This window comes from Cervus elaphus, chromosome 32 (genome assembly GCF_910594005.1).
Source record: "Cervus elaphus chromosome 32, mCerEla1.1, whole genome shotgun sequence".
In the NCBI taxonomy this organism is placed as follows: domain Eukaryota; kingdom Metazoa; phylum Chordata; class Mammalia; order Artiodactyla; family Cervidae; genus Cervus; species Cervus elaphus.
The window spans coordinates 17,282,919-17,308,531 of NC_057846.1; positions in this window are offsets into that span (position 1 = coordinate 17,282,919).

Sequence of the window (25,613 nt, forward strand, 5' to 3'; positions counted from 1 at the left end):
AAGACATTGGAGTTTAGTCATTACAAACCACATTTTTCTTTTGGTGAAAGAAGGGAAAAAAGATAGGCTTGCTTTTGTCAAATTTATCATTTCATTCCCTCCAGGCTGCTAACACATTCCTGTGTTTTCTTCTATCATAATAATTTTAAAAGAAGTTTTTTTTATTTCTGTGCCGACTTGCCCTTTGATCATTTGACATGTCTCCCTAGTTGGCCTGTTGAGAGTGTTCTCTTCAGGGTGTAGAACATCTATTTCCAACAGCGTTTTCCCCCTGGTCTTTATTGCCCTTGACATGTCAGCAGTAGTTGACATTATTAAAGACCTTTCTTGATACACTTTTCTCTAAAAAAAATTTTTTTTTATTCTCCTATAGTAATGTCTTCCACCCGACTAATTACTGTTTCATTTTTTCAGTTAGCATCAGATGTCTTATTTAGGTTAAGAATATAACCCAGAAGAACGTCTCCCTAAATATTTTTGTTTCAAGTTAAATTGAAGCTTGCTTAAGATCCCAAGAGCCTGACTTGAAAGTGGCACAAAATCCATTTCTCACTTGGAATCCTTTAGTGGATCATCCCTTGAGTCTTCGACAATCTAAGCCCAGCTCCCAGTGCGCATGCTCCCAGGTCAGATCATCTTGACGGCGCTGCCCCCACTCCTTGTCAGCCTTGACACACGTGGGAAGTTGGCCCCACATGTGCATCTGAGCCGGCGGGGACGCTGTGCTGAGGTCACAGCTTTCAGGTTCTCGGCCGAGAGAACTTGCCCCGGAAATGCTCCCTTGTTGCTGTGCTCCAGCCAGCTCCCCCCTTTCTGAATTTCTCAGGCCACAGTTATTTTCAGCCACACACACTCACTATCATCCAAGGTCTCCCTTCTCTAGTGATCCTGTGCTGGAACTGTTTGGTTCTCATATCACTTCAGTTCAGTCACTAAGTCGTGTCTGACTCTTTGCGACCCCATGGACTGCAGCACACCAGGTCTCTCTGTCCATCACCACCAACTCCTGGAGTTTACTCAAACTCATGCCCATCAAGTTGGTGATGCCATCCAGCCATCTCATCCTCTGTCATCCCCTTCTCCTCCCGCCTTCAATCTTTCCCAGCATCAGGGTCTTTTCCAATGAGTCAGCTCTTCGCATCAGGTGGCCAAAGTATTGGAGTTTCAGCTTCAGCATCAGTCCTTCCAATGAACACCATTGATCTCCTTTAGGATGGACTGGTTGGATCTCCTTGCAGTCCAAGGGGCTCTCAAGAGTCTTCTCCAACACCACAGTTCAAAAGCATCAATTCTTCGGTGCTCAGCTTTCTTGAGAGTCCAACTCTCACATCCATACATGACCACTGGAAATACCATAGCTTTGACTAGACGGACCTTTGTTGGCAAAGTAATGTCTCTGCTTTTTAATATGCTGTCTAGGTTGGCCATAGGTTGGTTCTCACATCAGTCCCTTTGAAAATCTCAGCCTGGGAGCTCTCTCCAATTTGGAGAGTGTAAGTGTATGTTGATCTGGGCCCCAGAATCATTCATTACAGCTCCTGAACTCAAAGGCTTCTTTCTACTCCTTTTCTTTTTGTTATTTTATAATCAAATTTTATTATTGACAGTTCGGAAAAGTTTCTTTTTACCTCATACCACGTTATTGGTAATTCAAATATCTATCGAATTAAAAAAAATTATTGGAGTATAGTTGGCTTACAATGTTGTTAGTTTCAGGTGACTAGCAAAGTGATTCAGTTACACATACACATCTAGTCATTCTTTTTTAGCTTCTTTTCCCATATAGGTTATTATAGACTATTGGATCAAGTTCCCTGTGCTATATAGTACGTCCTTGTTGGTTCCCCATTTAATGTATAGGAGTGTGTGTGTCAATCCCAAACTCCTAATTTATCCGCCCGCTCCCGCCCCAGCCGCCACCACATTTCCCCTTTGGTACCATAAATTTGCTTTCAAAATCTGTGTCTCTTCCTGTTTTAAAAATAAGTTCATCTGTATCATCTTTTAAAATGAGGCTCTACATATGAGCATGTGTGTTTGTGTTTCTGTGACTTCACTTGGTATGACAATCTTATGTCACTGCAAATGCCTGCTCCTTTTCTTATAAATGTTGTGATTATTTCTCAGGGAGAGGAGCAGGATTTAAAAAGCAAACAAACAAAACTGTTCCTCAAGCATTAGTAAAGATGAATTCAGTAGCAGTTTCCTGGCCAGAAATTCTGAATTGGTGAGTCTAAGGTGGAGCTGAATAATGTGTATTTTAATGAGTTCTCTAGAAGCAGTGTCTTTTGTCTAAGGTGTAAATCTTGAGAAATACCTCCTTTAGAGATAGAAAAATAAAGTTATTTTCCTTGGGAATAAAGATTTAATTAAATCTTAGTCATCAAAGCAATTCAACTTCTCTCTGGGAAAGACAGGTTGGAAAATGTTATGCTTCACAGGTAAGACCCTTGGAGGACAAACACAGTGACCCCAAGGTACGTTCTTACAGCGCATAAAACAAGACACAGGTTACATCTTTAGGAGGATGTACTCCTGATTAAATATGCAGCAAGAAATTCTTTATCTGAAAGATAAGCACACTGACCATAATGAATGTGACCCATATAAAAAAAAAAAAAAGCAAGGTTGAGGGAAGAAAAATGCTGATGCATCAGGCCATGACTGGCCTCACATTTCTGACATTCATGGCCAAGGCTCACTGTATTGTCTCCAGGTCTCCATCCACCTGCCCCTGACCCTTCCAGACCATGATGTTTGCGTCATGCTTCTTGTCTGGACCCAGACACCATTCCTCGATTCCCTCTCTTCTCTTCTGCCCTGCAGACCTTCACTTCTTCAACAGTGGCTGTTATGTATTAGCTTGCCCGTCAGATGCTCTTTCTCCTTGCCTTGCCTGGGAGCTGCTTCTCTCTGAGACTGCTAATTCCTCCTGGTCCTCTCACATGAACTGTTGGATTCTTTCGAACACTAAGTCCCTCAGGGTCTAGAGCTGGGCTTGTCAACAAGTCCTGGTCCTCACTGTCGTTCTAGGCTGTTAGCTGCCTCCTCCTGTTTTTATTACTTTATTTTTAAACTTTTATTGGCGTGTAGTTGCTTTACAATGTTAGTTTCTGCTGTACAGTAAAGTGAATCAGCCACATGAAAAGCCAAAAAGATATGACATGTGAAAGTGAAATTTACTGAAGTTCACAGTGCTGGTATGGGGCATATCAGAAATTTAAACGTATAACTATTTGCAGTCCCAGGATCTTAATCAGTACTTTTATGGCTTCTATATTTCTAAGGAGATCTCCGGTCAGCCTTACACAGTGAGAAAATCTCGACAATCTAGGAGGTAAAGATAATTTGGGGAAATAGCAGTGGAATAGTGAAAGAAGCTAACATTATAGAGGGCCAACCTTGCACACATCCTTTTTCCTAATGCCTCTGATCCTCAAGTAACATTCTTCTTACCCAGAATTTCAGTCAGAGACCTAAAATGATTATTTTTGTTAAAGGAATGAACAAACTCAATGTGTTAAGCACAAAAATAATTTTGCAATTATGAAGTTCACCTCCTTATTTCAGAATTACTTCCCTTTGGTCAATGAATGCAACCATCTCTGTTGTTTCTTGGTGTCTTACACATCTCATTTTGCAGCCTCAGGCTTGACTTCCCTACAAAACAACGTTCACCAAGACTTTTCTACTTCATGACTACTTCTCGGAAAAATGATCTTGACTGTTGTGACTTCTCTGATTCAAATTTATTATGTGATAAGTTTATCTCCATAATGAATTGCCAGTCATATGATCACTTTAAAATGTGACCATAATCCTCTTTTAAATTAAATAACATAACAGATATGGCTTTCCTTTTAAATTTCCAATAGTTCGAACTAAGTTTCTTTCTTTCCATGAGAAAATATTAATTAGTCAATTAAAAACAGAAATTTGACCCTCTGCTGAGTGGAAACTTACCTAATAGTAACTGACTTAGTGCCCTTGTGAATACAGCTTTCTAACAGACCACCAGGGAGTAGACTCAACTTTGTGATAATTTGGTGTACTAGGTATTTAAAAAATAAAACCTCAGCTAGAATTGCACTTTTAATACAAACAACACTCCATCGTGTTGTCAGCTCCCTAAGGAGAGATACCCTTTCTTTATTGGAAATACTTTTTCCTCTTACACAATTGATCTTCCTAAAAAGAATTTTAGATGACAATGATAATAATAGTGCCAAAAAAGAAAAGGTTAATCTCTATATGTAGGTAAAAATGAGAGGTGTATGATCTGAGGAGTATGAAAAGACTCAAACTCTGTGCTAGTGGAAGAATTGCTTTTGAATGGATGAAGTGTATTTCATTATTTTCTTGAATAACCCAACTATGGTTTGGGAGCATTTCTGCAAAAGGATAGGGGCATGGAGATACTTATCAGTCAGATTACAGTCCATTTAAATTGGAGATTTATTTATGTACTTATAATATTGCTATTCTATAAATTTAGCTAAGTGCGAGATCTGGTGATGGAGACAAGATGGAAAATGATAGTACATTTATATTTTCTTCTATTATCTTTTTATATAAGCACATACATAATACAATTGACTATAAGAAAAAGAAGTGTACTTTTTCCTACTTCTAATTCCATATCAAAAGTGTCTTCTGTTCCAGTGTCTCCTAGTTTATAGTCTGCAGGAATTTGAATAGAATTTGTATCCTACTATTGTGTGAAAACTGTGTAAATCTTAAATATGTTGAATTGGTTCGTGGTGCGTTTCAGGTCTACTATATCCTTCTACTTCTTTGCATATTCATTCTATTAATTTTTGAGAGTTTGGTATTGAAATTCCATCTAAAAATCATATCTATTTAAAAATAATTGTGGTATATAGTGGAACTATATGTAACTTTGTATTGTCCAAGTCTCCTGTAAATGTCTTATCATACTTTCATAATTTAAAAACATAAGAAAGAGGAAAAAAGTAATTGACAACCATTTATGTAAGCTGAATTTTACCTTTTACACATGCTTTTTCTTAAAAATTTTAAGGACTCCTCATGTATCTCCTGTAAGGGAAAAAGAGACACTAGTGTTGCCATTGACGTGGAAGCAGTGAAGGCCAGAGCTGGTGATGAGTGGCCCAAGGTCACACAGATGGTCTGCGGCAAACAACCTAGGGCTTCTGATCTCAACACTAAGTGCTATTTTTACTAACCACAGCTGCCGTCTCACCATCTACATTTGGGAGAATAATTTGAAATAATTGGCATTACTATTAGGGTATCTACATATACATGAAACCCCAATTCTGCAGGTTTCCCCACCATTAATACCACACAGTGAAATACGTTCACCCTTCCTGGGGATATTTTTGGGTCGAGTAATTTTAAGCAAACAAGTAACCTAAAAGTGCTGTAACAGGAGCTGCTGGTCGACTTTTATTCTTGCAACAGGCAGCTGCTTGGCAGGAGCTAACGTCTTGATGAGACTGTCTTATTAAATTTTCAGTCCAATTAGTGTACATAGATACATTTTGACTGGTTCTTCACTTATGGCAACTATAAATTGTAATTGGCTGCTAATGGTTATTACCTTACTGTATCTGATAACCATCTATTGTAATTTTACATAAACAATAAAAATAATTATAACCCAATGACCATTATAATTCAGCAGGCATCTTAGAAGTATCAATACCAAAGAGAATCTACCCCCAAGGATAATGACCTTGACTTCATCCAAAATGGTATTTCTTTAAGTAGTTCAGGAAAATGCATTCATTTTTATTCTGCTCACTATGTCTAGGACAAGGAATGCATTTTTAATTCCTGAGTTTTTGGTGATACAGATTCAGACTAAATTTTTATGAGTACTGAGAAAATAGGTGTTAAAGATGAGTGAAAAATTTGTTAATTCCCAATAAATAGATAAACCTTCTAAGCTTTGTTATCAGTGACTGGAGGGCTGATTCAGTCTTCCAGTTTAAGAGGCCCAGACAGTTTCTCAAAGACACTGAATATTAACAACAAAAGAGAAACTTTACATTGACACGGTACTTTAGAATAAGTGATCATGTTGGACTTCCAGTTGGCGAGCTATTCTTGAAAACTCTCTTGTTGGCATCACCATGTGAGACTTTCTGACCCTCCTCCCCCACAGCTTAGAAGAACACCGGCTGTCATAGTGCAGATGGTTTGTTTTTTTGTAGTCTTCAACTGAACGTCATGTGAATGTTGCATTTTTAAGAACCTGGATGCATTATGTATAGAACATTTCAAGTGAAGTAAAGTAGAAGTCACTCAGTCATGTCAGACTCTTTCGACCCTATGGACTACACAATCTATGGAATTCTCCAGGCCAGAAAACAAAGGACACGGGAAGTGAACAATTCCAAAATCAAATTCTGGCTCTGACTTTTAGCAAGTTACTTAACCACTCTGAGTCCAATTTCCTGTACAAGAGAGAAATCATATCTCTTGTATGGGGGCTAGTGATGATTAGAGGGTGTAATACACAAAAGTGAAAGTGAAAGTCAGTCATGTCTGACTCTTTGTGACCCCATGGACTGTATAGTCCCTGGGATTCTCCAGGCCAGAATACTGGAGTGGGTAGCCATTCCCTTCTCCAGGAGATCTTCCCAACCCAGGGATCAAACCCAGGTCTCCCGCATTGCAGGCGGATTCTTTACCAGCTGAGCCACAAAGGAAATCCAAGAATACTTGACTGGGTAGCCTATCCCTTCGCCAGCGGATCTTCCCGACCCAGGAATCAAACCGGGGTCTCCTGCATTGCAGGTGGATTCTTTACCAGCTGAGCTACCAGGGAAGCCCCCGATTGACTGTCAAACTCACATGTAAACCAGACTTGCAGGACAGTCTTGCTGAAAGAGTTGGCATCTGTCTACCCCTGCAAAGTTTCTGATTCAGTATATCTGGAATTAGGTGGTCTCATGTACATTTCCACCAAGTTCCAAGAGGACTTTCATGCTGATGATCCAGCGTCTGCACTGTGATTACCATTGAACTTGAGTTACAGTAAAGAGCAGGGTCTCCAACCACCAGTCTGCCTAAAATCACATTGAATTCTGTTACTTACTGGCTGGTTTACCTTCACTGAGTTTACCTCACTTGTGGTCTCATCTCCTGATCTGCACAGTGGGTGTAATACCAGGACCTAGCTCACAGACTATTGTATGATAGTATCCCAAACAGGGAAAGCAGTCAACAAGTTAGCTATTGCAATTGTTTTCAGAGACCCATTTGGCTCAAAGTTCAGGATAGCCCATAAAAAATAATCTCTTCTCTCATTTGATTAGATGTACTGTGCTCACAGTAATTCCCACTGAATATGAAGAAGATAACACCTGGTGTTACATAATTAACTAGTAAAAATATTTAAGAAAAGCTTGGGTAGACTTCCCTGGTGGGCCAGTGGCTGGGACTTCACCTTCCAATGCAGGGGATGTGGGACTGATCCCTGGTTGAGGAATAGCGATGCCACGTGCCTTGTGGCCAAAAACCATAACATAAAACAGAAGCCATATTGTAACAAATTCAGTACAGATTAAAAAAAACAGTCCGCTTCAAAAAAACTTAAATAAAAAAGGCTTGGATAAACTGGAATGCATCCTGAGAAGGCAGAGGAATTTAAAATTATGCCACATGAAGGATTTTGGAGGCATCTCTCAAGGAGGGAATCCATATTAGAGGTGACCCAACTCTGATAGAAGGTCCAAACAATGGTCATACAGAAATGCCCTGTTATGTGCCCTCCAAGTTTGGCATTTATAATAGAGAGCATTCTGTTAATCACACTTTTACAAAAGAATGGATTACTCTGTAGGTTTTTATTTAATTTGTTGTTACTGATGGTGTTGAAGAAAGAAATGAGTGATTCTTAATTATAATTTTTGGAGACTAATATGTTATCTTATGTATAAGTATGGTTAGACAATATTTTTAGGGCTTTCCTGTATCTAAACCACTGCTTTTTGGTCTATGAACTTGCCTTTATCTTGGAATCTATAGATTGTGTTTCTAAATGGCAGACTGTATTTGACATCCAGGCAGTTATGGTGGGGTTAGAAGTACCTACATTTGTTGATTTTATTCAGTAAAATCTGCCTGCATGGCCCTGCAAGAAGCAGAATCCTGATTATGTCAGTTGTGCTGTTAGAATACCAGCCTGGGATTATTTTACTGAGCTGTGACAAATTGGACTGTCCGTAATTCTCAATCACGCCTGATTCTGCTATTGTGTGAATATGGACTGCATTATCTTAGCGAAACCACCTGGCTCACCATCAGGCAAAGCTGCTGTTACAGCAGAGATGATGAGAAGGCTTGCTGGTGTTTTTGAAACAGAGAGTAAGGGGAAAAGCAAGGAATAATGATTACGGAGGTCACTATCCTTAGGGAGTATAATGTCTCATCAAACCTTACTATTAAAAGCACACTTGCCCTCTGAAGCCCCTCGTTATGAACACTGATATGTAACTCATTCAGCATACTTCATGCTTTCGCCAAATCAGGCACTCATGTTCTGTTTCCTTCCAGACAGATGCATGCTCAGTCATGTACCATTCTTCTGCGACCCCATGGACTGTAGTCCACCAGGCTTCTCTGTCCATGGTATTCTCCTGGCAAGAATACTGGAGTGGGTTGCCATTTCCTTCTCCAGGGAAGCTTCCCAACCCAGAGTTCAAATTTGTGTCCCCCTGTCTCTTGCATTGCAGGTGAACTCTTTACCTGCTGATCAATTGGGGTACCCCCCTGACAGTTGAATATATATTTAATGACAAAGTTAGGATGATATATAGTATGGATAGAGAGGAAGGAATAAACTACAGCAAAGGAAAATATTTCAAAGAATCTGTAGCAAATACACTGCTGTTGGAGATAGGGATGGACTCATATCTGGTTTCATTCCAGTTCATCCCCGTTTACTGATTGATGTTTTCACTTCAGTCAATTAGAATTAACCATGGCTTCTTGCTCATATGATGGTGGCTAAGAATTTCTTGGGCTGCTGGTTTTGTGTTTGTTTACTGTTGGGGGAGGAACATTTTCCCCCTGCCCACAGAGTTCTTTTGACTGGGTTAATAATTGGTGCAACACAGATTAACAGGAGGGGAAAAGATTCATTTGTACACGTGAATGTCTGCTAGAGACGGAATGCCGGAAGTGACCAAGCAGGGGCCAGCAGAAGTACCAAAGGTTTTATACAAACTTTCTCTCTCAGAGTTGAATTCCCTAACTGTTGATAAGAATGCTTTCTGTTCTCCTTGTATAAGGAGGATAAGTTCATATGGGAGATTTATTTCTTGCTTTAGGGGAAAAAAAGTGGTCAGAATTTTTTTTTTTAAATATCATTTTTCCCCAAAGGCTGTTTCTCAAGTAACTTTACAAGATAATGAATATGCCATTGAGGTGTATTTTGGGGCAGCCTGCCTGGGGGCCCCAAGAGTATTCTGGGAAAGATCTCAATGAACTAGTGAATGAGCTGTGCCCTTTTCTATAAGTAGACACAAACTGAACTGCCCAAAATTTAATGTCATGCAAAATTTAACTAGACAGATACATGAGTTAAAAGGCAAAGTGGCTCCTGGATGTACAAGGCTTGCTTGAGTCCTGATTGGGTGTCTTGAGCATCTAAGGAAGAACACGTTTGTCAGAAAGAACTTGATAAACAAGGGAAGCCTAGAAGATGTGTGTGTACCCAGGAAACAGGGGGTGAAGGACAGTCATCAACCACTATGTTGCCATTTTAAAGCAATGATGTTTGTGGAGACGACTGTCAACATGAAGGGTAGTTTTTCTTTTATTTAATTCAGCAAACACCATTCTGATGCAAATTGTTTTTCCTCTGTGGGTCTGGTTGTCTAGGAGTTTCTAGTCTGGTTGGTTATGTTTGTCATTATAAATCGGAACTTGTGGGTTTGGTTAATGAAAGGCAGCCTGGGAGACTCGTCCTTGTGCAGTGCGCTATTAAGATTTTCAAGCCTGCAAGGATGAGAGCTAACCCATGCATAAATTCACTGGCATGACATGTGGTACCCTCTGAGACCTTGTCGGGGAGAGCCTGCCAGCTTCTTTCGAAGGAAATGCCCCTGAACACTAACTTGACTTCCTGCTGAAATTTTGAAATATCCTAATCTATCTCATGCAGTTTTGAGAATTAGGGACAATGAAAGTGAATCACCTAGCATTTAGAAGATACTATTAAGCAAGTATAGTTAGATATAGATTTCTGAACTTAAACTAGGTATTCTCTCTGTGTTGTGTTTAGAACAGGTTAGTGAATAAAAGTGTTAGTCACTCAGTCATGTCCGACTATTTTGGACCCCATGGACTGTAGCCCGCTAGGCTCCTCTTCCATGGAATTAGCCAGGCAAGAACACTGGAGTGTGTAGCCATTCCCTTCTCTAGGGGATCTTCCCAACCCAGGCATCAAACCAAGATCTCCTGCATTGCAGGCAGATTCTTTACCGTCTGAACCACCGGGGAAGTCCACAATAAGGGAAGTTACAGAAATAAATGTGTTTAAGTTGTGTCCGTATGACAATGGAAAGAGTCCATCATACTTAGGGGAGTGTGTAGGATGTGTGGGGAGCTATTCAGAGTGCTTCTCATAGATGAACTCAGTCCTCAAAGCAACCTTCTGAAGGCAGTCTCCCCTTTAGGGAACTGAGTAATGTTACAGTTAAAATAATTCACACAAGTGTTTAGTCCAGAGCATCTGGCACGGACCCCATCCTAGAAACCCTCTAGGATTCGGGGGATGTTAGGTGGTGGTTCAGGTTACAGATTGCCTTCCCAAATCTACCTCGCTACTCCCCTGTGCTGAGAGAGCCTCTCCATTTCCAAGAATGCCATACGCCCAGCTAAACAAGAACTTTTGTAGCCCCTCTTTCTCTTACAGTCTGATCTTCCCTCTTTGGTGTGACTACATTCTGTCCAGTGATAGCAAAAGTTAGAGTACATGACTGGGATGATAAGAGGTGTGATAATCGTGTGTCTGTAGCCTTGGAGGTATGTGTGTGTGTATGTCTTTTGTTGCTGTCTATCCTTGTTGCGTTTTGGCTGCAATGCAAGTGTGAAAGCTGAAGCCTGAGCAGTTACTTTGGATCTGGAAGTGATGTCAAGAGTGCAGCCATACTAGTGTAGTTGCTCAGGGTGTGGTCTCTGCCAAAATAGAAGCTGTAATTTCCACCCTAGATGTCCTCCACTGAATCGTTTTTATTGATAAAATAAACCTTTTTGTATTTAAACCAGTTACATTTTGAGTTTTCTGTTCTAGGCAGCCAAATCTACTTTAATTCTAACAGCTAATGGAGTGGGGTGGGGAGGGGAGAATATTTTAAACCATGTTTCCATTAAAAACTGAGAGAAGCAGTGATGGCCCTTCTCATATTTCTCCATTTGACTCCTCTTGATCATCTTTCACGACCACCCTTGTCTTAATGGAACTTGAGTTTGGTAGCATCTGAGGATGGTTTCATAAAGATGTCTTGGGCTTAAATAAAGTAATCATTCAATGTCCCTAAACTGGAAAACTTTTAAGAATGAAAGGAGGCTCACTTACTAATAATATAATGGAATATTGTTATTGGTTATGATGGATGTAAACCACGGCTTCCCTGGGTAAAGCAGAGGCAAAGTCTCTCTAGGCTTAAATATAGGAAGACTGAAGAGAAAGGAGGAAAGGTACTGTGATAGACAATGTAGAGAGCAGAGAAATGAAGACAGACTGATGTTCTTAATAAGTCTAATTTCTGTTCCATAATGCCTTACCGTTTCAGGAATTATAAGTACAATACAGATGAGATGCTAATAATGGTTCTCACCATGGTTGTTGTTATTACTGCAATAATAGCATCAGTTATGATCTATGATGGCTATTCAGTGTGAGCATCAGGTTTCAAAGGGAGCTGATGGAAAAACAAACCCTAAAAGGAATTTCCGAGTTCTGCCAATCCTTCGCTGAAACAACGCATCAGGGGCAGATAGAAATAAGTAAGTCTGCTAGTTATCATTGCTTTTCCCAGAAAACCATATGAGGTCTAGGTAAGCTTTAAATAGACATGCAATTGTAGCTGATGATTAGACTGCTGATGATCAGATTACTGCTAGAAATTCAGAGCTTTGGGTTTTTATGGCTAAAATGTGCTTTTTTTTTTTTCCTCAGTGGTTCAGAGTATTGTGTACTCATGCAGCAAAATGAACCAACACGTCTACTTTTCTCAGAAGTCTCTTAAACTAGTGCTGCACAAAGCCCACTGAAGCAGAAATAAGACCAGGTCAACGTGAAGGCGTTCTCGGTTAGGTTGTCAGGAGCATGTGCTGACTCCATGGTTTCTTAAAGATGGGCTTGGTAAGGGAAGTGTTGGACCCAGTGGGCATAAGGAAAGAGAACAGACACTCGTGGTGAGTGGTAGAGCCAAAATAATAAGGAAAGAAAATGGTAGACACTATATTAAAGGAAAGGGAACTGTGATACAAAAACCAACAGAGGGGAAGATAACAAGAATATTCCTCCTCTCTGGTGGGCAGAAGTTTGAGAGAGAAAGGTTAGTATTTTAATTTGAGTGTACCTTAATTCTTGTTTCAGAATAAGAAAAAAAAAATACTTTATTTACACTTCTGAATGAGTTTTTCCACTGTAACTCCAAAACAGAAGGCCAAAGGAAAAGAAGTTGTGTGCATATAACACCCATAGGAGAACAGGTACCCTACAATAAAGAAAAACAGTGCAACTCTGAGAAAGGTAGTGGTTTTAGGATGAACAGCTGCCTAGAGACTCAAGTTCCAATGAGAAAAAATTCACTCATTAAATTGCATACAGGATGGCACAGCACACAATATTTAGATGGTCTATCATCATGGGGGTTTAGCCACTGACTTAAAATTTTGATTTTCCTCCCTGTCACAATATGGTTTCTATCTTGTGTTGTTTTGCTTTAAATGAGATAGAAATATTCTGCTTATAAATAACATGTCAATGGCAGATGATAGAACTCCAGCTTGGGCATGTATTGCCTAGAGAGGTAAACTATAACTGTTTATTTTGAGAAGCAAACTGGAGAAAGGAGAGAAGCAGAAATTATGTTTACTGTCTTATATCTTTCTGTTTGAAACTTTAATTTCTTAGCTTTGAAGTGATGAATATATATATACATATATTTTCAAAGTAAGAAAGAATAGCAGTTCCTGTCCCAAGTTGTTTATTTTTAAATGTTTTAGTTTTTTTTTTTTTTTAAACTATTTAGGTGGTAAACTAGATAATTAACTTCTTTTAAACTAAGTCAGTCAGTCAGTTTAGTTACTCAGTAAGGTCCAATTCCTTGTGACACCATGGACTACAGCATGCCAAGCTTCTCCATCCATCACCAACTCCTGGAGCTTACTCAAACTCATGTCCATTGAGTCGGTGATGCCATCCAACCATCACATCCTCTGCCGTCCCCGCTGCTGCCTTCAATCTTTCCCAGCATCAGGGTCTTTTCCAGTGAGTCAGTTCTTCACATCAGGTGGCCAAAGTACTGGAGTTTCACCTTCAGCATCAGTCCTTCCAATGAATATTCAGGACTGATTTCCTTTAGGAAATGCTTTGATGTCTTTAAATTTATACCATTTTTTGCCTGAAATTGTGCACAAATTTTAATTGGCTTATGCTTTGATGTCTTAAGTGTTTGTTTGTTTGTTTTTTAAGGTACTTTACAGTAGTAACAAAAACTCATCTGGGCTAGCAACTATAGTATCTGTGTGCTCAGTCACATCCAATTATTTGTGACCCCATGGACTGTAGCTTGTTAGACTCCTCTGTCCATCAAATTTTCCAGAGAAGAATACTGGAGTGGGTAGCCATCTCCTACTCCAGGGGATCTTCCCGATCCAGGGATTGAGCCTGTGTCTCTTGCATCTCCTACACTGGCAGGGAGACTCTTTCCTATGGTACCAACTGAGACTGCAGTATCATTTCTGTGTATTTTCCTTAAGGGATTTATGACAGATTTTTACCAACTTAGCAATATCATTTCATTCCTTATATGTTCACCTCTGTTTAACAGGTATTAGAAACTACCAATGAGACACTTTGGGCCCCATTTGGAAAGGGCTTGATAGCAGAGATCTGGTGTAATGACATTTTTCACAGAAATAGAAAAAATTCCCAAATCAGTATGAAATCAAATCCCAAATAACAAATTCGGTCTTGAGAGAAAAAGAACAGAACTAGAGTCATCACACTTCTTGATTTTAAAATATATTACAAAAGTGTGGTAATCAAAACAGTATGGTATTGGCATAAAAACTGGCATATAGGTCAGTGGAATAGAATTGAGAGCCCAGGAGTAAACTCACAAATCTATGGCCACCTAATATGTGACAGGGGAGCCAAGAATAGGCAATAGGATAATAATAGTCTCTTTAATAAATGGTAGTGGAAAAGCAGGATATCCACATGTGGAAGAATGAAACTGGACTCCTATCTTTCACCAAAACCAAAAATCAATTCAACGCAGATTAAATATTTGAATATAAGACATAAAACCCTAAAATTCCTGCAACAAAACACAGAGGGTAGACTTTTTGACCTAGATCCTGACAGTGATTGCTTTTGGATCCGACACAGAAAGCAAAGGCAACAAAAGCAAAAATAAATAAGTGGAACACAATTTAAAAAGCTTCTGCACAGCAATGAAAACCATCACCAAAATAAAAAGGCAACCTATGAAATGGGGGAAAAAAAATATTTGCAAACTGCATATCCGGTAAGGGGTTAACATCTAAGGAACTTGTAAAACTCAGTAGCAAGAAAAGTCCACAACCCAATTAAGTAGGCAAAGGTCGTGAATAGACATTTTTCCAAAGACATACCAACTGACCAACAGGTGCTCATTATCCTAATTTTCAGGAAAATGTGAATCATAACCATAGTATCACCTCTACCTGTTAAGGTGTCTGTTATAAAAAAAGAGATAAAAGCTCTGATGATAAAGATGTGGAAAAAAAAAAAACAACTTGTGCACTGTTTGTGGGAAAATAAACCGTTACAGCCACTATGGAAAAGATTATGGAGGGTCCTCAAAATTTAACAAGTGAACTACCTTCTGATCCAACAATTCCACTTCTGGGGGTACATCCAAAGAAACGAAAATCCACTATTTTAAAAAGATAACTTGCACCCCTTTATTCATTACAGCTTTATTCATCAAGGTCAAGGTATGAAAACAACCTAAATGTCCATCAAGGAAAATGTGGCATCTACATATAATGAAGTACTATTTAGCCTTTAAAAAGAAAAGAGAGAGAAAATTCCACCACAATTTATCCAAGGACATGGAGGATTGTGTAGGGCATTATGTTAAGTGAAGTAAGCCAGAGAAAGACAATTACTGCATACCTTTGCTGCTCACTCTTAATGCATAGTGGTTTGCATCCCTTAAGCCTAAATCCCTAATTTGCCTCTCCCTCTTTGCTCTCCCTTGGTAACCACTCGTTTGTTTCCTATGTCTGAGTCTGTTTTGGGTACATATACATTTATTTTTATTAGTACCCACATATAAGTGATATCATACAATAGTTGTCTTTCTCTGATATCTTAAATTGCCATTCAGAATCTTTTCAGTCTCCACTGTAGCAATCCTAGAGATAATGAATGCGTCTTTTCCAGCTGTCTCCTGTGAAGCAGCGCATTGTTTGGATATTGTTCTGTGCTAATGATGCTGGGGCCGCTGGCCACAAGGAGGGGCTGGAGCAACAGCCCGGACGCAGGGTGCTGCTGGCAGATGAAGTGTGTAGTCAGGGACCTGGAGGCACCAGGGCGGGACCAGAGGGAGCCCGTTTTATGCATCAGAATATAAGGCTCCAGGGAACAATGATAAACTGGAAAATGGCACTAAAGAACGGCCCGTGGAAAATTACCAGAGACAGACAGATGGATGGGGGCTATCGAATAACCAGGAAGGAATCTGTAAAGTGATGAGTGTCAGGCAGTTCATAGCTAGCGTCCTTGAGGGGAAAAAAAAAAAACCCAACAACAAAAAACCTTGTCTGCAAGAGCTGAAGCAACAGCTAGAAATCAGAGTCGAATGGCAGGCCAGTCCTCCAGAAGCTTGATTAGTGGAGCTCAGCTGCCACGGAGGGTCAAGCAAAAGTAAACTTTCAAATCTAAGTGATGCCAATTTAGCCAAGAAGCTGGAATCATACATCCTGCTTTGAGGTCAGGAGTGACACTTGAGAGGCTCGGCGAAGAAATGCTGTTTATATTTTTATCAGTGCCTTCTGATGCCACTTTGTGTGGGCGAATTCACTGTTCAAATGGTATCTAGGGAAGTGGCAGACAACTTCATACACTTGGAAGGAGAATTTTAACACATTTATCCTTTTTTATGATATTTATACTTCATCTCTGTTCAATTGTAGAGTTCTATTGATAAAAGCTTGACAGGTTTTCAGTAAAAAAAAAAAAATTAGGAACATCTCATCTTGCATGAGAACCTTTGGCTGCTGAAACATTCTGTATGGTTACACCACTGGCCTAAATCGAAATGAAAAGTCCTCAAACTGTATAATGAAAGACAGCAAATCTAAGGAAGTTTGGCGAAGAAAGATAATAGATGAGCGTTCTTCTTGCTGCCATTCCATATTGGATGCATAGTATGAATTAGCCCAGACTGTCTGGCTTAGGGTGGATGTTAGTTTGTGCCCCGACAGAGCACCACTGGCTGGGGGCTCAGAAGACAGGCCTGCGCTGTCTCAGTTCAGGAGGCTGGATGGCAGAGATGAAGGTGGTGGCGGGGCTGGTTCCTCTGAGTGCTTACGGGGAGGACCTGCTGTGTTCCTTGCTGGTGGCTTCTGGCGCTTCACTGACCGCGTTTGACGGTCTTTGCCCTCTAGGTGCATCCTCCTGTCTCTGTCTTCATCTTCACGTTGTGGTCTCTGTGGGCACATCTGGGTAAAAATTTCCTCTTTTACAGGACACTAATCAAGTTAGATTGGGGCCTAAAGACGTCATTTTAACTTGATTACACTTATAAATGATCCCCTGCTTCCAAATCAGTTCGTATTCTGAGATACTGGGGGTTGGGACTTCAGTGTATCTCCTTGGGGGACACAATTCAACATATTCTAAGTGTAGCAAACCTATGAGTCAAGTAATACAGTTTATTGCATGTCTTTTAAAAATTAACTCCACTGGCTAATGTCTTCTAATGAGAAAATTGAGGACAAGAAGATAGAAATACTGTGCTCAGAAGGATCTTTAGAATGGTACCAGATGAGTGTTGGCTTCACTGTAAAGGCCACTAAATGTTACTTACACTTCAGATGAAGTCGTATCACTTTATGGCAGAGGGGGAAACGGTGGAAATAGTGACAGATTTTATATTCTTTGGCTCCAAAATCACTGTGGATGGTTACTGCAGTCATGAAATTAGAAAACAACTTGTTCCTGGGAAGGAAAGCTATGACAAACCTAGATAGCGTATTAAAAAGCAGAGACATCACCTTGCTGACAAAGGTCCCTAACAGTCATGAATAGATGTGAGAGTCAGATCATAAAGAAGGCTGAACGCTGAAGAATTGAGACTTTCAAACTGTGGTGCTGAAGAAGACTCATGAAAGTCAACTCAGTGAGTCAACTCACTGGAAAAAACCCTGATGCTGGGAAAAAATAAAGGCAGGAGGAGAAGGAGGTGGCAAAGGGTGAGACGGTTGGATGGCATTATTGACTCAATGGACATGAGTTTGAGCAAGCTCTAGGAGATAGTGGAAAACAGGGGATCTGGTGCACTGCAATCCATGAGGTCACAAAGAGTCAGACACAGCTGAGCTCCTGAACAACATCCCTTCACATTAGTTCTTTTGAATTATTGGGTCACATGGTTGCTTTGAGCCTGTAATAGAAACTTAGACCTGCTCCTCCGAAAGTGGCTGTGAACAGAAAACTGGTTTTGTACAATTGTCAAGAACATTTTCAAACTCTTATCTCTAATAATCCTTCCTCTATAGGTTCTCTTTAGTCAGATAATCTTAAGTATGTCTGTGTGCATGCTAAGTCACTTCAGTCATGTCTGACTCTGCAACCCTATGGACTGTAGCCGGCCAGGCTCCTCTGTCCAAAGGATTTCCCTGGCAACAATACTGAACTGGGATGTCATGCCCTCCTCCAGAGGATCTTCTAAACCCAGGGATTGAACCCACATCTCTTACGTCTCCTGTATTAGCAGTGGGTTCTCTACCACTGGCGCCATCTGGGAAGCCTTAGGTATGTTTAGATGCCATTTAAAACTGTTTACAATTCTCTAAATTAACAAGGATATCATGTTGCCTTTAAGCTGGGGGGAAGAAAAGCATATTCACTCAGAGTGGAAATTTCCCCACTTCTAGATTTTTTTTTTTTTTTTTCTATTCTGGAAGTAGCAGCAGGAAAGGAAAGGGATTTTTTTCTAGCAACTTGTTTGCCATCCTTGGTTACCTCCTTCAACTTTCTGCTTAGCAGTCGCACAGGCAGTGTATGGTTTGGCTTAAAGTCCTGTAGAAATCTTCATATATAGTTACCATATATAGGAAAGTGTCTAAAATCACGTCAATCAAAAAGAGAACTTTCTACTTTGCATCGTATAGTGGATTTATTTTGTCCAAAGTCCACTGGTATTTAAATGAGATTTACATCATCCAAGTGTATGAAAATATATTAATACAAACACACAATTCATTTGAAAGTCTCAAAGAGCACCATTCAAGTCACTCAGACACGTGGGGCTTGCATCTGGAGTTTTATTAAAATTTAGCAGTTCTGGCTGCTGTCCTCTGGCGTGGAAGCGTGGGCCCCATCCTGCTGCAAGAGTTTTCATCTGGCTGGTCCTTAGCAGGGGCTTAGCTGCACTGGAAGCCTGGGGTTCCCAAGCTAGGGGCTCTTGAAAGCCGCCTGCTGGGTCAGACTCCTTCCAAGCCCCAGCGTGTCAATATGCCTTCACGAAGATTGCTGCATCGCAGCTACTGTTTCTATCATTGTAACAATACCCGTTAAACAGTATTCAGAGCAAGGTTTTTCTCTTTTCAGTGTCCTCCTCTCCAAATTGCCTCTTCCAATTAATACACAGAAGTCGAAAACCCCATTCCCTGAAGCCACCTGTGGCCTCCCTTTCTTTGGAATAAATTGCTCACACCATCAAGAGTTCCAGTAAGCTCCTGGGCTCTTTTTGAATGGAAATTAGACAAAATGTATGTGGATTCTTTTTTGAGTCTGGCGCTAGGGCTGAGTGGTGGATGTAAAATTCCCTGATTATAGTTCCATCCTCATTGCATATCTTTTTATAACACAATCTCCGACACTTGTTAATTCAGAACGCTAACATCATTTTGCTGGTAAAACATATGCTCAGAGCATAGAATTTGGATGAAGATGCCTTAGGTAATACTTTTAAACCTATCAGAGATTAAATTTAAATATAGGTATTGGCAAGATGGCAGTTATCATTTGAACTTAGGGAGAATAATTTGGAGGCTAATTTGAGATGGAAAATAATTGCTCTAAACAATCACATTTAAACATGTGGCTTCAATGTGTAGTTCCCATTCTTCAGTGTATTGACGAAAACCTTTGTAATTGAACATCCTGATTCTTCAGTTTCACTCTCATCCTAACAGTTGATGCTTCCTAGGAGAGCAATGTGTGTCCTGCACTCTGTATTCTGCCTTTTGAGAGGCTGAATGTAACCTGGGCAATGGCCAGACCATCCATGAAAACAGGACATGGACCACGGCTTCTGCAGAAAGCAGCCCAGAAGAGTCAGACTGTGGTCACGAACTGCCAGCCTCTCTACTTTTTGTTCCTACTTTGAACACAGGATCAACCAAACAACTATGCTAACTATGCTTTCCAAACTAACCACATAGTATTATTTTACAAATGCCCTTTTATTTTAACAGTTTTTTAAAAATTTTTCCTGGAGTACTACTTTCCCATAATCCAAAACATGGAGTGAAATGAGAGCCAGCTTCCTTTTCTTATTTCTGATCTCTTTCAGACTACAGATTTTACTAAAAAATATTATAGACAGTCTTTGGATGTTTAAGATGTATATATTGTTTTGTACTTCCATTACCTAGGATATAATTGTAAGAGATTTTCTTGGTTTTCCCATTTGTGTGTCTTTCATCTTTTTTTCTTTTATGGACTTCCCTGGTGGCAGGGATAGTAAAGCATCTGCCTACAATGTGGGAGACCTGGGTTCAATCCCTGGGTCAGGAAGATCTCCTGGAGAAGGAAATGGCAACCCACTCCAGTATTCTTGCCTGGAAAATCCCATGGGCAGAGGAACCTGGTAGGCTAAGTCCATAGGGTTGCAAAGAGTCAGACACGACTGAGTGCCTTCACTTTCATCATTTTGTTGTATGTTTTTTATTGAAATATAGTTGATTTACAATGTTGTGCTAATTTCTGCTATGCAGTAAAGTGATTCAGTTATACATATGTATATTCTTCTTGTAATATTCTTTTCTATTACAGTTTATCATAGGATATTGGATATAGTTCCCTGTGTTATACAGTAGGACCTTGTTGTTTCCCCATCCTGTATATAACAGCTTACATCTGCTAACCCCATCCCCAATCCATCCCTCCCCAAACCTTCTCCACCTTGGAAACCATAAGTCTGTTTTCTATCCCATGATTCTGTTTCAGAGATAGGTTCATATAGATTCCACATATAAGTAATATCATATGGCATTTGTTTTTCTCTTTCTGACTTTCTTCACCTACTATGAAATCTCTAGTTGAATCTATGTTGCTGCAAATGGCATTATTTCATTCTTTTTGATAGCTGAGTAAAATCCCATTATATATATGTACCACATCTTCTTTATGCATTCCTCTGTTGATGGATATTTAGTTAGCTTCCGTGTCTTGGCTACTGTGAATAGAGCTGCTATGAACATATTGTTGTTCATTCGTTAAGTCATGTCTGACTTTTTGTGACCCCATCAATTGCAGCGTGCCATGCTTCCCTGTCCTTTGATATCTCCTGGAGTTTGCTCAAACTCATGTCCATCAAGTCGGTGATGCCATCCAACCATCTCATCCTCTGTTGCCTGCTTCTCCTCTTGCCCTTAATCTTTCCCAGCATCAGTGTCTTTTCCAATGAATCAGCTCCTTGCATCAGGTGGCCAAAGTTTTGGAGCTTCAGCACCAGTCCTCCCAATGAATATTCAGGGTTGATTTCCTTTAAGATGGACTGGTTGGATCTCCTTGCTGTCCAAGGGACTCTCAAGAGTCTTCTCCAACTCCACAGTTCAAAAGCATCAATTCTTTGGTGCTCAGCTTTCTTTATAGTCCAACTCTCACATCCATACATGATTACTGGAAAAACCATAGCTTTGACTATAGGGGCCTTTGTTAGCAAAGTAATATCTCTGCTTTTTAATGCACTGTCTGGGTTTTTTATAGCTTGTCTTCCAAGGAGCAAATGTCTTTTTATTTAATGGCTGCAGTCACCATCTGCAGTGATTTTGGAACCCTAGAAAATGAAGTCAGCTACTATTTCCACTGGTTCCCCATCTATTTGCCATGAAGTGATGGGACCAGATGCCATGATCTTAGTTTTCTGAATGTTGAGTTTTAAGTCAGAGTTTTCTCTCTCCTCTTTCACTTTCATCAAGGGGTTCTTTAGTTCTTCTTCACTTTCTGCTATTAAAGTGGTATCATCTGTACATCTGAGGTTGTTGCTGTTTCTCCTGGCAATTTTGATTCCCAGTTTGTGCTTCATCCAGCCTGGCATTTCACATGATGTACTCTGCATATAAGTTAAATAAGCAAGATGACAATATATAGCCTTGGCATACCCCTTTCCCAATTTTGAACCAGTCCACTGTTCCATGTCCAGTTCTAACTGTTGCTGCTTGTCCTACATACAGGTTTCTCAGGAGGCAGGTAATATGGTCTGGTATGCCCATCTCAGTAAGAATATTCCACAGTTTGTTGTTATCCACACAGTTAAAGTGTTCAACATAGTCAATGAAGCAGAAGTAAATTTTTTTTTGGAATTTCCTCGCTTTTTCTATGATTCAGCTTATGTTGGCAATGTGATCTCTGGTTCCTCTACCTTTTCTAAATCCATCCCTATGAGCATAGGGATGCATATATTTTTGGAATTACAGTTTTGTCTGGGTAGATGTCCTCATCTTCTTACAGCTTGAAGAACGTGATTTCCCGTCAGACATCTAGCTCCCTGGATCTCGGTTTTAGTTGTTTGGTTAAATCCCCTTACTGGTGTCTCATTATTCCATCTCACATTTTTTGATTTTGCCTGATTTTCATGTATTTACTTTTGCCATAATGTCCTGAAGCTGTGTTCTATATCCTTGACTGCTTTTCTTCTCCAGCAATATTTTGAGTATCTTTGAACAGCGCTTCTCAACCTGTCATGTTAGTATGATCCAGTTCTGGGTCTTATTAAAATGAATACTCTGATTCAGTAGATCCGAATTATGTTCATGTCCTGAATTTCTCACGGCTGCCACAGAACACATTTTGGGTGACAAAATTTAAATTACGTTTTCAAGCTTGGTAGATCATTAAAATCACCAGAGGATATGAATACACATGACATATACCTATAGACCCATACACATATACAGACACATAGATGTGTGTATGTATATGAACTTATTGGCCCCAATCGAGGCATAATGGGTCAGTCCTGGACTAGTCTTATAATTATTCCTCTAGGAATAATCTAACCCTCAGTACTTCCTAGAGGCCCCATCTTCTAATGTCATTGCATTGAGTTAGGGCTTCAACAAACAAATCTTGGAGGGACCCAGTTCAGTACAGAGTAATCAGTGTCCACTGCTGAATGCCAGCGTCTCAGAGTGGAGCAGATGGGTCCAGAACCGTGGTTCTGATTATCTTACGTGGAGACGATCTGAAGCACACCAATTGTGAGTCACACCCCGTGTCCCTTCACCTGGGAGAGAAGTTCAGGGCTCCCCGGAGGTCAGCTGTGACTCAGAGCCTCCTTCCCATTTTGTGATGTCCAGCACATGAGCGGTGGGGTTAGCCACTTCCTCCCTTCTCCTGCAGGCCTTCAGCAGTGGAGCTACACATCCCTCTGTATCTGCATCTCTGAAGGTGGCTTTCTTGTCAGCCTACCTGCCCCTGAGGGTAACCTTCACAACCGTCTCAAATCAGGTCCATTTTCGTTTTGCATCTCACATTCCCGAAGCTTAGCAGGTGGGCGTCAGGACTCCTCTCTTCCAGATCAAGGCTCCCAGTACTTCCACAAACACAGACAGAACCACCAAACTGCTCAGTCATGTCTGACTCTTCACAACCCCATGTACTGTAGCTTTTCAGGCTTCTCTGTCCCTGGAAATTTCCAGGCAAGAATGCTATAGTGGGTTGCCATTTCCTACTTAAAACCTACTTATTGAAGGGTTATATTGTCATAGCTAATTCACCTTATTCCTGGAATTCTGATCTCCTGGTCATTCCACAGCACTGAAATGAGTCTTAATCCTTGGTAAGAGCAATATGCATGTGTATAAACTATCCCAGAGTGTGGGCTTTTAGTTTTTCTGACTTTGTTTCCAGAGAACTTTTTCTGTGTCCAGCCTAAGTTCTCATTCCTGTGATAAACACCCCCATTTTCATTTCCTTTGTATGAAGCCAAGTAACTGACTCAGACAGTCACTAATTGCCTGGCAAATTTAGTGTGGTAAAACGTGTGGTCAGGCCCTCTTCCTTGAGGATGAGTGACTGTTGAGGATATGTGTGTGATGGGTGATACCTGCTTTGCTCTGTAAAAGGAAGATGTCTTCCTGGGTCAGAAGTCTCTTCGTGGATTGCCTGTGATGCCCTTCACTTTCTGATTTAATGCTTATTCAGCAATATTATTTTCCTTCTCTTCTACTTTGGAGAGGTTTTCTGCGCTGAGAGCATATATTATTTTTAAATATATTTCCCCAAACATCTCATCCACGTTTTTAGTGTGTGATAGTTCCCAAGTTTTATCTCTGGCCAAGATCTCTTCTCCAAGTCACAAATTCTCTGAATTTCCATGTACGTATCTCATAGGTATTTCAAATTCAAAGAAGTCATCAGTGTCTCCTTCTAAACCTTGTCCTCACTGAGTTTGTCTTTTCAGTATGTTGTGTAGCTATCTAATAGCTCCTGCTAAAAATACGTTGTTCTATATTATTTTCTTATTCATATGCCAACCTTGTTTTTTTTTTTTGCAATGCATCCAGAAAACCTCTTGATGCTACTTCCAGTCAAGACCAGTGTGATTCTAATACAGACCTTGATTCTGTCCTTTTTTCAGAATGTTAGTAGTTTAAGATGCCATAATTTTTCAGGAGTACTGTCATAATAAATAAATTATGACATTGTGGTGTTTTATAGGATATTGCCATATTGCCAAGCTCACCTTTCTTGGTCCATTTTTGCCCTTCACTTAGCCATTCTTCACATCATAACAAGATTGATGTTCTTAAAGGAAAACACTCATTTTCTTCTTCTTAACACTGTAGTCTATTTCAGTGTTCAAAACACTGAAAGATTTGAACATAGGACAGTTTTGCTGTTTATGTTTTTGCTAAGCTTCTATTTGCATGTTAGTCATTTGCTTGTAACAAAAATATTTATTAAGGAAACACTGGGCACCAAGAAAGGGACTAATTTTTACTCTGAATGCAAATTGATAAACACAACATTAAGACATGTAATTAATTTTCTTTGTGAAGTTATTTTGATAAAATTAGAATTGATTTACCTCCTACATTTTCAAGTGTAATCCCATAATGAAAGGCAGTGCATTACATACAGTGCCCACTTGTTTATTAGCCATTAATCATTTCTGTGGCAGCTGTGGCCGGAAGGATGCCCTGGACTAGGTACCACTTACTGGGTAATTAAATGTTCTTCTGTCACTAAACATCACAAAGGTTCTTTTTCCCCTAATGAAAATAATTATTTTTTTCATGGTGAGTAGTCTACTGCTAAGCAATCTGTGATAGTCTCCGTAAATGGATCTAGTGCAAACCTAGAAGTTCCATTCAGAAGCATGAACTAAAGCAGAATTTTAAGAACTCAGATTTGTTGAGTGCCAAGGTCCAAGAGGTTACATATACATTGCTATGTTGCTGATAAGGTTAAAGGTTTGTTTCTTATATATATGTTAAATGAAAGTTAAAATATTGGAAGAAGGACAACATGAAATGGCAAATAACACTGCCTTTGAAAATATCAGTGTATTGGATCACAGCACCTGTAGCATCTAGGAGGTTTCGGGTACCACTTCAGGCATCTCCAAAACTTGTAGTACATCAGGGAACAGAATGTGAATTGTGAATCTTCCATATCTTGTGTTTAGGCAAAAGGAGATAGACAATTAAAATAAGCATAATAATTATAGTGTTATGAACATATGAATTCTGAAGTAGCGAGCTAGATAGAAAACATGTGAGATGGGGGTGCCAGGTAGTGGGTGAGAGCAAAATTAAGCAATGTGGTCAAGGCCTGCAAGATGTGGGGAAAGAGTTGAATAGAGAACTTAAGCCAATGAAATATCTTGGGAAGAATACCCCACATAGAGGAACCAGCTGAACAGTGGCCCCTC